The 12875-nt window shown below is 39.9% G+C and overlaps 1 protein-coding gene across 2 annotated transcripts in view; it reads right to left on the bottom strand.

The window, feature by feature from the left end:
• LOC307036666 (vitamin D3 receptor A) overlaps positions 1–12875 on the bottom strand; it is a 116077-nt gene that overhangs the window by 86402 nt on the left and 16800 nt on the right. The window contains exon 1 of one of the 2 annotated variants that reach the window (XM_079677191.1): positions 9886–9897. The exons of the other annotated variant lie outside the window; for it this stretch is intronic. The gene's annotated coding sequence lies outside the window, so the exon portion shown is untranslated. Of the gene's footprint in view, positions 1–9885; positions 9898–12875 lie in introns of those variants that run through there. 2 annotated transcript variants of the gene reach the window in all.

The raw sequence follows: 12875 nt of genomic DNA, 5'->3' as shown, positions 1-12875 counted from the left end.
AAGAAATACAAAGACATGGACAGGCTGCTTAATAAGTACTGCTAACTAAATACTTACATTTTGCCATATAAACAAAGTATAAATATTTGGATAAGTGAAAGTGAGCTTTTTGGCATTCTGCAGAGGTCTAGTTTTTGAAAAAGCAGGGATTGAGTTGAATTGACATGTGTCAAAACTCCTTGATATAATCCTAGATATGACATGACACAAATACTAGGTGGAAGAATGTTACAATAATAAACTTTTCACAACAAAATCATATGCTAGTTTTAAAACACTGGAACAAACTTCTTAATTGCTGTAATATCAAAGTCTTTTGAGAGTATGTGATTTGTATGTTTTGGACGGTATTAAGTTAAAATAACTGTCCCAATCCCTGTTGATTTTCACAGATGATTCAGTCAGAAGGGAAAGGCAGCTTGCAGTGTGTGTAAAAAGGAGAGTGGGACTACATACAAGTGTATGCAGGAGTGTTTGTTCCCCTCTGGGGCATACACTACAAACCACGATCAGTGTAGCACTAAAACAAACCAGACCCGAGCAGGTTCAGCTCCTGCCAAAGGCAATAGTCTTAAACACCATATAGTAGAGCACACAGTGGGACTGAAAAGGGAATGAGTTAGGTTAACACAGGAAAATCACAGACTAAAGAGTGGTGCAGAGATGAGTATTTGTGTTGGCCGACCCTGAAGTTAGCATCGAAAGTGCTGGCTGACCAAAAGCCAATGGGATTTTCCATTGGAGTTTGGAATATTGCAGAAAATGTGCTCTTTGGTACGTTCATGATAGTTATAGGTTTTGTTCAGAACAACAATCTCCAAATGTTTACACTACTTCTATAATAGTTGAAGTGTAAATCCAAAAAGTAATGCGAAGGCTATAAACAAACTACATATAATGCATAGTCAAGCTTAGACATTTGTTAGAAATCGCTATTTTTAAGACATGTTAAGGCTTTAGACATTTACTAATGAGGTATTTAATCACGTATTCTATTTCGTAGAACAAAAACTGAAAATTAAAAAAACATTGACTTCAAGAAAGTGCCAAATGCTACATGTTCAGGTAGGACTCATTTCTGCATTACTTTATATAAACTTCCTGTTACTGTACAAAAGTGAGGAGTCACATACTTGCATGAACCACAAGCAGACCTTGGCTGGCGCTTATAAAGCATGAGCCACCTAGCACCACTGTAGAACACACAGCAACAGCCAACCACAATAACTCTTTTCTTTAACATTTATGATCAAAGATCTATTGCAGAACAGGCCTCCGTCTTAATGATTACTTAACTCAGGGGTCGGCAACCCGCGGCCCACAGGCCGCATGCGGCCCTTTAAGCCCTCTGCTCTGGCTCCCTTGAGCTTAGACAAAAAATAAGAAGGAAATAAAATAAAAGTATTTGTAGGACTATTTATATTTTGTTGCATGGTTGAAAATGTTTCGTATCTTGTATTTTGAGGTGATACTGTGACACATAAATAAAAACAAAACGGTTTTAATTAGGTCAACTAAAATATGCGTCACATCCTGCTACGGTCCCGCGCGAGCGCCTTTTCCTGCGGGTTAATAACCTGACCCCTGGCTTGATGAGCGAACTATGGATAAATCAAAGAAAAGTACCGGAGGAACACAGGATTTAATTCTGTGTGGACAGAGTTATATGCTTTCACAGCAAACGATGCTGGTTTACCGGTATGTTTGATATGTAGAGAGAAGTTGTCAAAGGTGCTGCACTGCAGCCTTTACGTATCGAGAAACAACGGGAACAACACGGAGAGGAAGACAGCTGACGATCTTCAGTCATAATTCAATGGGGTATGTAATTTATTTCAGAAAACACTTTTTGTTATATTCCATGGAATGCTCTTAACATCCCGATAGCAATGAATATATTAAATGCTTTGAACATAAATATATACAAAAATTATTCTCTGGAAGCCGTAGCGCTGTAAAAAGCACGACCAATCATCTGAGCCGGCCCGGCTAAAATAACTGGATGACCTATCTGCCTGGCAGCCTGTCAGCCTTCCATCTGTGCACACATTTATCTCGTGCCCTCATTGATCGTGCGCGTTCGTGTGCGTTGGAGGAGGGGCTCTGTGAGGAAGTCTGAAGGAAGAGGCATATTTTTTTCCGGTTGTGTATTTTCAAATTCTAGCGCACACGAGCTGGTTTCTCCATTCTTACCTACCCTACCTTTAACTATTTTTAGGATGCAGCTATATGTTTTATTTATTTCAAAGTGGGCCCATTTTTAATAATATTTGTTTTCCTTCAAATGTGCAGAGGACTCCCCAAGTGCTGTGTTTAATTTATTTTAAAGTAGGCCTGTGTATTCTTTTTAATTCTCCTTATAGGAGTTCTTTGTTTCTTATTAGAGGTTAACAGTTTTATATAATGTAATAAATAGCCTAATAAATGCAAAAAAACTCTAGTTTTTGTCTGATATAACAATAAATACAACTTTATTAGCTATCAAGCTATGAAATATGTTTTGTGGCTCCAGACAAAAAAATGTTTGGGGAAAAAGGAGCAAAATGGCTCTTTTGGTCAAAAAGGTTGCAGACCCCTGACTTAACTCAAAGCAGTTGTCAATCAAAACAATCATGATGTCTCACCCACTTTTTATCGCATCAAATTACTACTTTAAAACAAACTTATCAGTAAAAATGAACACTTCAACAATATACATCAGTATGATGAGAACAACCAAAAACTACAAAAATACATATTTTGGAAAATGATTTGCCGTGTTCTTTGAGTAATTGGTTTGACCCATGTCCTATCCTCTACCACATGCTTTATGAGAAAATAAAAGTGTATTTAAGGGGATGATTGCAATGAATACTCAAGTATTTAACTATGTTTAAAGTACAGAGGATTGAAAGAGACCTTTGTCACATGGTGCAACAACAATCACCTGAAGCTCAATATCAGAAAAAAGCAACTATTGAGGAACAGGAAACCCCTGTCCTGGTTTGGGAGGAAGTGATGACGGTGAACTAATGCAAGTCCCCGGGGGTCCAGATCAAAACAAAAACGAACTAGGCTTACAACACTGAGCAGACTGTTATTACTGAGGAGATTCAGATACTTCATTGATGATCTACGTTTAGAAAATGTCCTTTCCTGTACATATAATGAATTCCCTTGAGTCAATTTTGATGGAACTAACTTGTTTTTTTAGATAAAAGTTACCTTGACCTTTGTTCACCAAAATCGAATCACTCATCTTTAAGCCCAATTGGACACATTTTATCAAATTCCCTGCAGGGATTCTTGAGATAAAGCATGCCTTCAGCCACGGCATGAAAGTGCATAATGCAAAAGAAAAACCGGTGCAAAAGAGTAAGAGCATAACAATCGTAAAATGCTGGCGGTGGAGAAGAGGAAGAAAGCAATAGACAGATTATCCGAAGAAGGAGACCAAGCATTTTTAAACAGCAATTTAAGGCTTAACCATTACCAGGAATTGGATTTAAGAACAATGTTGTAACCAAAACAAAAGAAAACAAAAAGCAGGAGAGGCTGTGTTGCCTTTAAATAATTCTGTATTCGTTTAACTGTGGAGAAATAAAACGTACTTTGACCACCTAACATGAAGCAATATATAGAAAGCATACGCATAAAAATACTCCCTCTGGAAGGAACGCAAGGATTTTAGCCTTTGCAGATAATTTACATGCACAAAGATCTATAACACACTACAGGAAAGGAAAACCCCTAAGGGGTCTCTTTAATATTTATAATATATGAGAATCACTGTTTGGCATGATTTAAGATTATTGACTCATAATATAATACATATTGTTGACTTCACCTTAACCTTGACTGACGTTTTATTTTAGTGTAAAAAAAGATGCGAGACAGAGGGGAATATAATCCTGGATTAAATCAACACATTAGGATTTTAACCTGTTAAACCCTGTGCCTGTTTTTCAGGTCTCAGGCTCAAAAATGACATTCCCAGAACAAATGACCATATATTCCCTTCTGAAAGGGTTAAATTAATAATATTTTTTCTCAAAGTAATGATAAACCTGTGAGTTGTTTGTAGAAGAGTCAGAATCAATATAGAAGTTTTTTTATTTTAAAGAAAATTCAGATTGAACATAGTAAAAAACTGTAAATTATAGTCTCCGACACACAGTAAAAAAAGAAAAGTCGGGGCTTTGCGCATGCAGGTTTGCATCAGAGTAAACCTATCTCTCGCTCTGACATTTGGAAACGGAAAAGCAGGTTTATTGTTTATGGATCATCAGAAATCATTTCAAAGGGACAGACACATTGGATTAAACTATGGATTAACTTCAGCAGCGTTTTTATCATTTTAATGCCATTGAAGACCACTTTTGACCAGACAACCACACAGGTAAGCCATGTTAGCATTTTTAGCTACCTAGCACCACATGTTTTGATGTCTGTTTTTGTTTATAAAGTCGCGAGTTCTACTCATGGAGTGATAATGTCTGTACCCATCGATTCTGTGTCATCTCACGATGCGAATCGATGGGTTGGAAGTGCAGAAAGGATAAATAATAAGGTTTTATGAGTGACTTTCGGTAAAGTAATCTGTTAGCATTTTGCTAATTCAGAGGCTCAGCGTTAGCATTGTGGGGTTTTTAAAGAAAAAAGTTAAATGATCAGTTAGATGAGTTTCTTCCCGTTACATGGATATAAAACATTCATAGTTTATTAAATGTTAAGATGCCCTCAGACACCGTTTCCTGCAAGATGTTGAGGGAGGGTCCAGGTACCGGGGTCCCTCGGGCTTAACAGGTTAACTTCCTGATTCCTAAAGGTCTTTTCCTGGATTGGCTTAAAAAACGATGACAATCCTCTGACAATAGGCGCTTTCACACCGGAGTACTTTTCCCAGGGATAGTTCCGATAGTTCTTGGGATTTTGCGTTCACACCAAAAAGATCTGGAACTAGAACTTAGTTTGCACTAACATTTTCACCCCCAGATAGTTCCTGCTAGAGAGCAGGGACTTTCCTGGGGAGAAAAAGGTTTGTGGGTGTGTCGGCCACACTAACAATTTCTGATTGGCTGGGCGAATTGCAAACCACGCCCCGTAAAACTCCGAAAAGTTTTATGAAGCTGCCATTTTATTTGCTCGCATTAGCATTATTATTAGCCCAGCGCACCAACGGAGAGAGACTAAGTTATGGCTAGGGCTGTGCAATTAATCGTATTTTAATCTCAATTACGATTTTGGATTGCGACGATTACGAAAACAACGTAATCGAAATAAAACTATTATTATTTATTTTCATTTTTTTCAGTTGAATTATACTTAAAGTTCAGGGTAATCAACTGTTAAAAACATACTGTTCAAATTTTTTTTTCAATAAATGGATGTTTTCAAAGTAAATGGATAATCGTTTTGAATAATCGTGATATCAATTATTGACCAAAATAATCGTGATTATGATTTTTGCCATAATCGCACAGCCCTACTTATGGCAACACAAAAGAAAACATGGGAGCGGTGGAGTGATGAGGAGGTGTCGGCACTTCTGGCGATTTATTCGGAAGACGCTAACCAGCAGCTTCTACTGAAGCCAACTCCGGGGGACTCCGGGACTTTGGGTGGCAGTATACGTTGTGAAGTTCTTTGTGGCCTGCCAGTAAACCCAAAGCAGGCTTTTATTTGGTTAGTCCTCCCACAGGGACTTATACCGGTGTGAACGCGATCTACTAGGACAGTTGCAGGAACTAAAGAGTTTGGGAGAACTAAGTTCCGAGAACTAAGTACCGCAAAGTATTTGGTGTGAAAGCGGCTATTAAGACACTGTTAAATCACTTTATTGACATTTTTTATAATGCTTATATTGATCTTGAAATTCCAATTCTACTTGACTTCGAATGATATTGAATGGATGTACTGAGAATATAAAATATTTTAAATCAAATACATTATTTATACAACACATATTGGTAAAACGTTATAGCTGACAGTCGTTATAAATAAGTTTTAATGAGCAGCTGAGTGGAAGAGATAGAAAACATAAAAGCACAAATGAAAGACATGAATACTAAGTGTAGCTTTCTCCGAGTTGAAAAGCTTGACAGAGAGGATAAAGAAACGAGTTTTCGGAAAGTCTTTCCAAGGCATTTGTATATCTACTGGGACCTGACTTTAAGACCAATTGTAAATCTAAAACCAGACATGAAACGGTTCCATCTAGCTTATATGAGGAAATTGGATAAGAATGAAGGCAAAGGCCCATTTTTAACTGTTTTTAGGGAGCTTTTTAAAGTGCCAAGGAGATAAAGAGAGACATTTTCACAATCAATAAAACGTAAAATATAATTGTCTTGTTTGCAATTCTTCCATTGAGTGTACAGGGATTGTGTAAAAAAGGGAGAGTGAAAGTGGTATGCCTGTAACTCTAACAAAAAAAAAACATGCTCCGTCCTGTCGGCTATGGCCTGCTGTTCTGCATGTACACGTGTCAAAAACATGCAGGCAAGAAGCAGTGAGAGAAAGACTGCGAGGCATGAAGTATTAATGCCAAATATAATAATAAAGGATATTGGCTGTACTTAGAGGGTGTGTGTGCACATGCAGCGGGCCAGCTACAACACTTTGGAATGATGACTTATTGTCCCTCAACAGGAAGAGAGGGGTGGAGCCTTCAGTGGGGGGCCTGTTGAGCTACAACCAAACAACCTCTGTGGGCTTGTCTCTCTGTGTGCTACAGTAGCATCGGGATAGAGAAAATGAGGAATGGAGAGGGGAAAAAAAAAAAAGGTTGAGAGGAGTTAGTAGCTCACTGAATGCCCCTTACACTGGGCCCCAACAGACAGACGCAGAAAGAGCGAGACAGAAGCTGAATCTCATTTTATGTTTCCTTTTCACTCTGGGGCATCCAGAATGTTAACACCTTCTTCTTCTTGAGAACATTATTAAAAGATGACGCCAATCACAGGGTGACGTAATTTCCGCAACAGTTTGTGTGTGGTAGAGGAGGGAAGCAGTTGGTCTGGCTCTTACAAAAGTTTGAAAATATGCAGTTCTACAGCACTGTAAGAAAATGCTAAACATGCAGGACAGACTATGTGCTGGGCTAAGATTTTAGAACTGAACTTATTTACTGAATGCGTGTGGGACTGTACTCTTATTGGGGGGGGATAATGGGACACTTGAGAATCAGAAGACCTTTTACTACACTATTTATCCCAAGAGAAATTGGGATAATAATTTAAGGATCCTAATTCATTTTAGGACTAAATAAATACAATATTTAAAAAGAAAATGGAATACAAGTATTTATATTTACATTGGAAATTAAAGAAAGTGCAATAAAAAGATAAAATGTAATTAAATTAAAGATATTAATATAAACATGTGAAGTTAAAGGAGGAATATTCATTCATTTAAAGTAAATTAAATTAAGATAAAAATAAAATATTTGTTTTTAACCAAAGTAAAAGTATGCATGTCCAATAAAGATCAAACAAAATAAAAATGTAAAAAGTAAAAATGTGCACATTGTACTACCATACACATAACAAGTATATGAAAATATATACACAAGGAATTATTAGTATTAATGATATATTAAAATTAGGGCTGTCAAGTTAACGCGTTAAAATTAACGCCACTAATTATTTTAACGCGATTAACGCATGTGTATTTTTTGTCCTCGGCCGCCCCGTAGTTTCAGAGCGCATCGAGTTTAAAATACCATCTACAAGCTGATGCTGACAGCCCCGTTCCTGCCGTCCCCTTGCGGCAGACCACACTTCCACGCTCACGCTGACTGGCCATTGGGTGTGTATGTGTGGCCCGAGCGAGCGAGAGAGAGACCTTACGTGTATTGTTGTTGTTAGCATCTGGTGCTAGCTAGCTGCGCTAACGGATATAAGGAGCTGTTTAAATGAAAACAGAGGAGCGACATTTCGCCGACAACTGCGCCGAGCACTTCACTTTATGCAGGTAGCCAGACAGAGGGACATGGTACGAAAAGTCAGCACACTCAGCACGGATAGTGCAACATGATTGCAGCGTCCAGGCAGCTCCGTTCGAGCACATGCCTTGAGTTCCACATTGCTCCAACGATCTCACACACACACACACACACACACACACACACACACACACACACACACACACACACACACACACACACACACACACACACACTAGGGGTTTCACCAACTAGTCGACTACCTTTACCACTAATCGGCGTTGTAGGCCCTAGTCAACTAGTCGTGAAAAAAATGGAGGTAAACGAGGTGCTGCAAAATGCTCCAAAACACGTCCGACATTCTTATGTATGGCAGTACTTCAACGAATATGTAACCAACTCCACAGTGAAGTGTCAGTTGTGTACAGCTGTACTGAAGTACAATACAAATGCATCTGCTATGCGCAACCATCTGAAGATGAAACACCCGCTGCCGACAGCTAGCACTAGCAGTAATGCTAGCACCCGTGAGCAACGGACCGGCGTCAGCACTGAACAGAGGCAAACGAACAGCAAGAAAACACGGGTCAACAGTGATGCGGATGATGAGCTACGGGAATACTGCCAGCCGACACCGCATATCCCTACAATGGATAATCCACTGGAGTAGTGGGCAGAAAACGTGCACCGCTTCCCCCGCTTTCGAGGAGCTACCTGGCTATTCCAGCCACAAGCACCCCGAGTGAGAGGGTTTTTTCCCTGGCACGCAACACTGTCACCCGAAAGCGGTCAAGCCTCCTTCCCTCACATGTCGATGCGTTGGTGTTCAAACCAAACCAAAAATATGGAAAGGTGGACGTTATCGTGGAGGACAGCGAAGTGTTGCACAATGCGCTGTTGCACACTGGATTTACGTGGCATTTATGTAAACAAGAGTTTTTTGTTGTCGATTTTGGTGAGTCCAGTTACTGTTTGTTATTTACTCAGCCATGTAACACAAATTAAAATGCAGTGTTTAATGTTACTGTATGAGTATAAAATACAGTTGTACACCTCTCTTTGTGTGTCTTTATTATGACGTAACGACTAGTCGACTGCTATTTTGAAAAACGTGTCGACTAGTAAATATTGGTAGTTGTGAAACCCCTAACACACACACACACACACACGCACACACACACACACACACACACACACACACACACACACACACACACACACAAAATTGTATGAGAGGTTCCAGGTTGAATTGAGGCGAATAGGTGTAATGTTCAGAGGTTGTTGTGTTTAATATTCATGAGGATATTTCTCATTGTTCAAATGATAATAAACACTTGCATAAAGCATATTTGTCCATTGATAAGAGTATTAAAAACTTGAAAAATATTGCTCTAAGGCAGTGACCACCAACTGGCGGCCCGTGGGCCACATCCGGCCCGCCGGACATTCTCATCCGGCCCGCACGACGGGGGTGACAGTGGCGTTGGCGGAGTGGTTACTGCGTTCGCCCCCCATTCATTTTTTTTTTTAAACGTCTCGTGAGTAAGGTGCAGTACCGGAGTCCAACAGAGAGGCAGCAGCTGCGGGACAGTAGACTGCGTACTGCGAAACCTTCCCTTCCTTGAAGAAGAAGTGATCCTTCGTTGTGAAAAGTCTGGTTAATGCGCTCCGCACCACAGCAGTAGCCCCGCTGCGACAGAGTCCAACAGAGAGGCAGGAGCTGCGGGACAGTAGCCTAGAAGCAGGGTTGGGTTGTAACGGAATACATGTAACGGCGTTACGTAATCAGAATACAAAAATCAAGTAGGCTAACTGTATTCAGCTGGCGTTACATTTGAAAAACGAGTAACCTGATAACAGTTACTTTCGTAAACCTGAAGTGAATACATTTTGGAATACTTATTGGAATTATTGGTGGAAAAGATTCCACCAATATAATATTGAAATGTAATATTCATTACCGGCAGAACTGTGTGCACACTGCACAGCGCTGCAGCATGTCTGTGAGCCAGAGAGAGATGCAGCGTGTCTGTGAAGCCCCGCCCCTGCACGCAGATGAGAGAGAGAGATCTCTTTTAAAATATATTGAAACTTAGAAACGGAGATGGATAGATAAAATGTGCAAGATAACGTTTATGTAGCATTTATTTATTGTCGAAATTATGACATTTCATAACGGGATCAAATCAAAGTGAATGGCCTGCTGCTGCTGAATGCGTGACTGGAAAAAGTTTTAAAAGTTATTACATCGTTTCAGATAATAAATAATAATGATAATTCATTCTATTTAGGGGCGCCTTTCAAAGCACCAAGGACACCTTACAATTCATAACATATTCTAAGGAAAGGGTTTAAGACAGTACAAAGAATGCAGTCCGGGTGATGTTTTTTATGCGGGGTGCAGATGAGAGAGCTGCCAGAATGACACCAAGATGTTGTGTTTGAGTTCTTGATAAGCCATTAAAACAGTAAAATAAGTGTCTCCTGTGCACCAAAACATACCCATCTGTTCTGGAAAAATAAAGTATTCTAAAGTAATCTGAATATGTACAGACATGTAACTGTAACTGTATTCTGATTACTTTCAGAGCATGTATTCAGTCAACAACTTCAAAATTCTGGGCTATATAAAAATCGCTGGCCCGAGATAGTGTCTATTGGATACATTTTGGCCCTTGGACAAATGTAGTTGGCGATCCCTGCTCTAAGGTACATTTAGAACAGATAAAAAATGTGCAATTAATCGTGATTAACTATGGACAATCATGCGATTAAATATTTTAATCGACTGATAGCCCTAATTAAAATGCAATTTTATAGCAACTTGTCAAAGTTTAAAAGAAAGAGTATTTTTTATGTAAAGAAATAAATAGTGAGTATGCATGTCTTAGGGCTGTCCCGAATACCATTTTTCGGGCTCCGGATATTCGGTAGTAATCAGCAGCGACTATTCGGCCCGTGCGGGTGGGGGGGCGTAGTAATCAGCAGCGAACCGCTTCAACATGTGTATTTCGGTGTATTCACGGCATTCATTTTGTTATTCTACAGCAGGGGTATTCAACTAAAATTCAACGAGGTCCAGTTAGAGAAAATCTCCCCATGCAAAGGTCCAGAACATCAAAATGTCTAAGTTGCTTAATGAATTAGTGTGATATATATTGAAGTAGCCTGTAGCTTTATCAACGTCTGCATGTAATCAACAACTGACTGCCAATCAAATAAGAAAGTACAATTCAAAACCAACAATATTTATTGTCAATTAACATTGAACTCTACAGATATACAGTAAAATACTGTGGATATTTGTAATGTTCCTCTCGGGCTGCATTTAAAAATAAAATAGAGAAAATAAATAAAATATCTTTTGAAAATATGTGCATCTTAAAAGTGCTTAATTTTAGATAAATAAAATAAAGTGTAGCAGCAGCTTGAGTTTCCCTTTTTCTTTAACCGTTTCACATCATGACTTAATTGCTTATTTTTTGTGACCTCAGTTCTGACTTGAGAGGGAATGTTTGGTCAAACACTTTGTGTTTTGTCTCATAGTGGCGTTTTGATACTTTTAATGAGCGCCACGGTCTCTGAACAAATGAGACACACTGGTTCTGTGCTCCCAGAGGGCAGGATGAACATGAATGAGTCCACTCTGGGTTAAAAGCTCTGTTCTCACTGTCCACTTTCCTCTTCTTGGAGAGCGCCCTGTGGAATTATTTGTCTCTCCCTGTCTGCCGCTAACACGCCTGTTCACTCTCCTCTCTGTCTTCTCTCCCTGTATCGCTAATTATTCTCTTCACTCACTTTCCTCTCCGCTTCTCTCTGCCGCGCTCTCATCTCTTCTTCTGTGTTTCTCTCCCTGTATCGCTCACTCGTCTCTTTCGCCCCCTGTCGGCGGCGGTTAAAATAATTAATGTATTGATTATAGGTCCGGGTCCATATAGGTTGGCGTCTGGGTCCGGATCCGGACCGCGGTCCGCCTTTTGCCGACCCGTTCTACAGTATTGTTGTTTTATAGTTATTTGATCATGTAACCCAATTTGTGTTCTTTGAAATTGAAAAGGATATCGCATTGTGTTTGTTACTTTCGTTGCAGTTGTATATGTCTTAAAGGTCCCATGTCATGGCCATTTCCACAGATCATAATTCCATTGTTGAGGTCTACTAGAATAGATTTATATTCTGCAATTTTCCAAAATCACTTTGGTTTCTCATACAGCATCTCTGTAAACTACGTGTATACACTGAATTTCACTCTCTGCCTTTAACGGCTCGTTGTACCTCCAATAGCTCCAGCCCCCACCCTCCCTGTGAGCACAGTGTGCTCTGATTGGTCGGGATGTTGTGAATCGGGATGTTGTGAATCGCGCTGAGCTCCGTGGAGGTGTGGTTTCCTTGTTTAGCGACAGCGAAACACAGCCAAACTCACCATGAGCACACACAAAGTCACAGCCGAAGTAAAAACAATAAGTGTGGCTTGATATTGAGTAAGAAAAAGGTTGATAAACGCTGTGAGAATGGGTCTGCAGAGAGAATTTCGCCACGATCCCAACTGTCTGTTATCAGCCTGCAGCCAGGGAGGAGAGATCAGCAGAGCTGCCTGCAATGAGTGTGTGTGTGAGGAAGTCCGTGGATTGGTCAATTTGGACCAATCAGCGGGGGCTTAACGTAACGGCTCCGCGGACGTAAAGTAACGGCTCCGCGGATTGGTCCATTTGGTTCCGGGTTACGCATGACATCATGCGGTACCCGGAAGAATAAATGGACAGTGACGTATCTCCAACGAGGCGTTTTGGGGAGGTATTTTCTGTGTTAGAGTTTTACTCGCTACAGGGTTTACTTTGAGGGTTTTGACTTTGACCGTTTACATGCATAAAAACCTTCATAACACACAAGGGGACGGGTAATAACCGGAAAAGTATGACATGGGACCTTTAAGTGTAATTTGGCTTGGCTT

The sequence above is a fragment of the Notothenia rossii genome, assembly GCF_949606895.1.
Source record: "Notothenia rossii genome assembly, chromosome: 4".
In the NCBI taxonomy this organism is placed as follows: domain Eukaryota; kingdom Metazoa; phylum Chordata; class Actinopteri; order Perciformes; family Nototheniidae; genus Notothenia; species Notothenia rossii.
The sequence above is the reverse complement of the archived record's forward strand: the minus strand, read 5'-3'. Positions and strand labels throughout refer to the sequence as shown.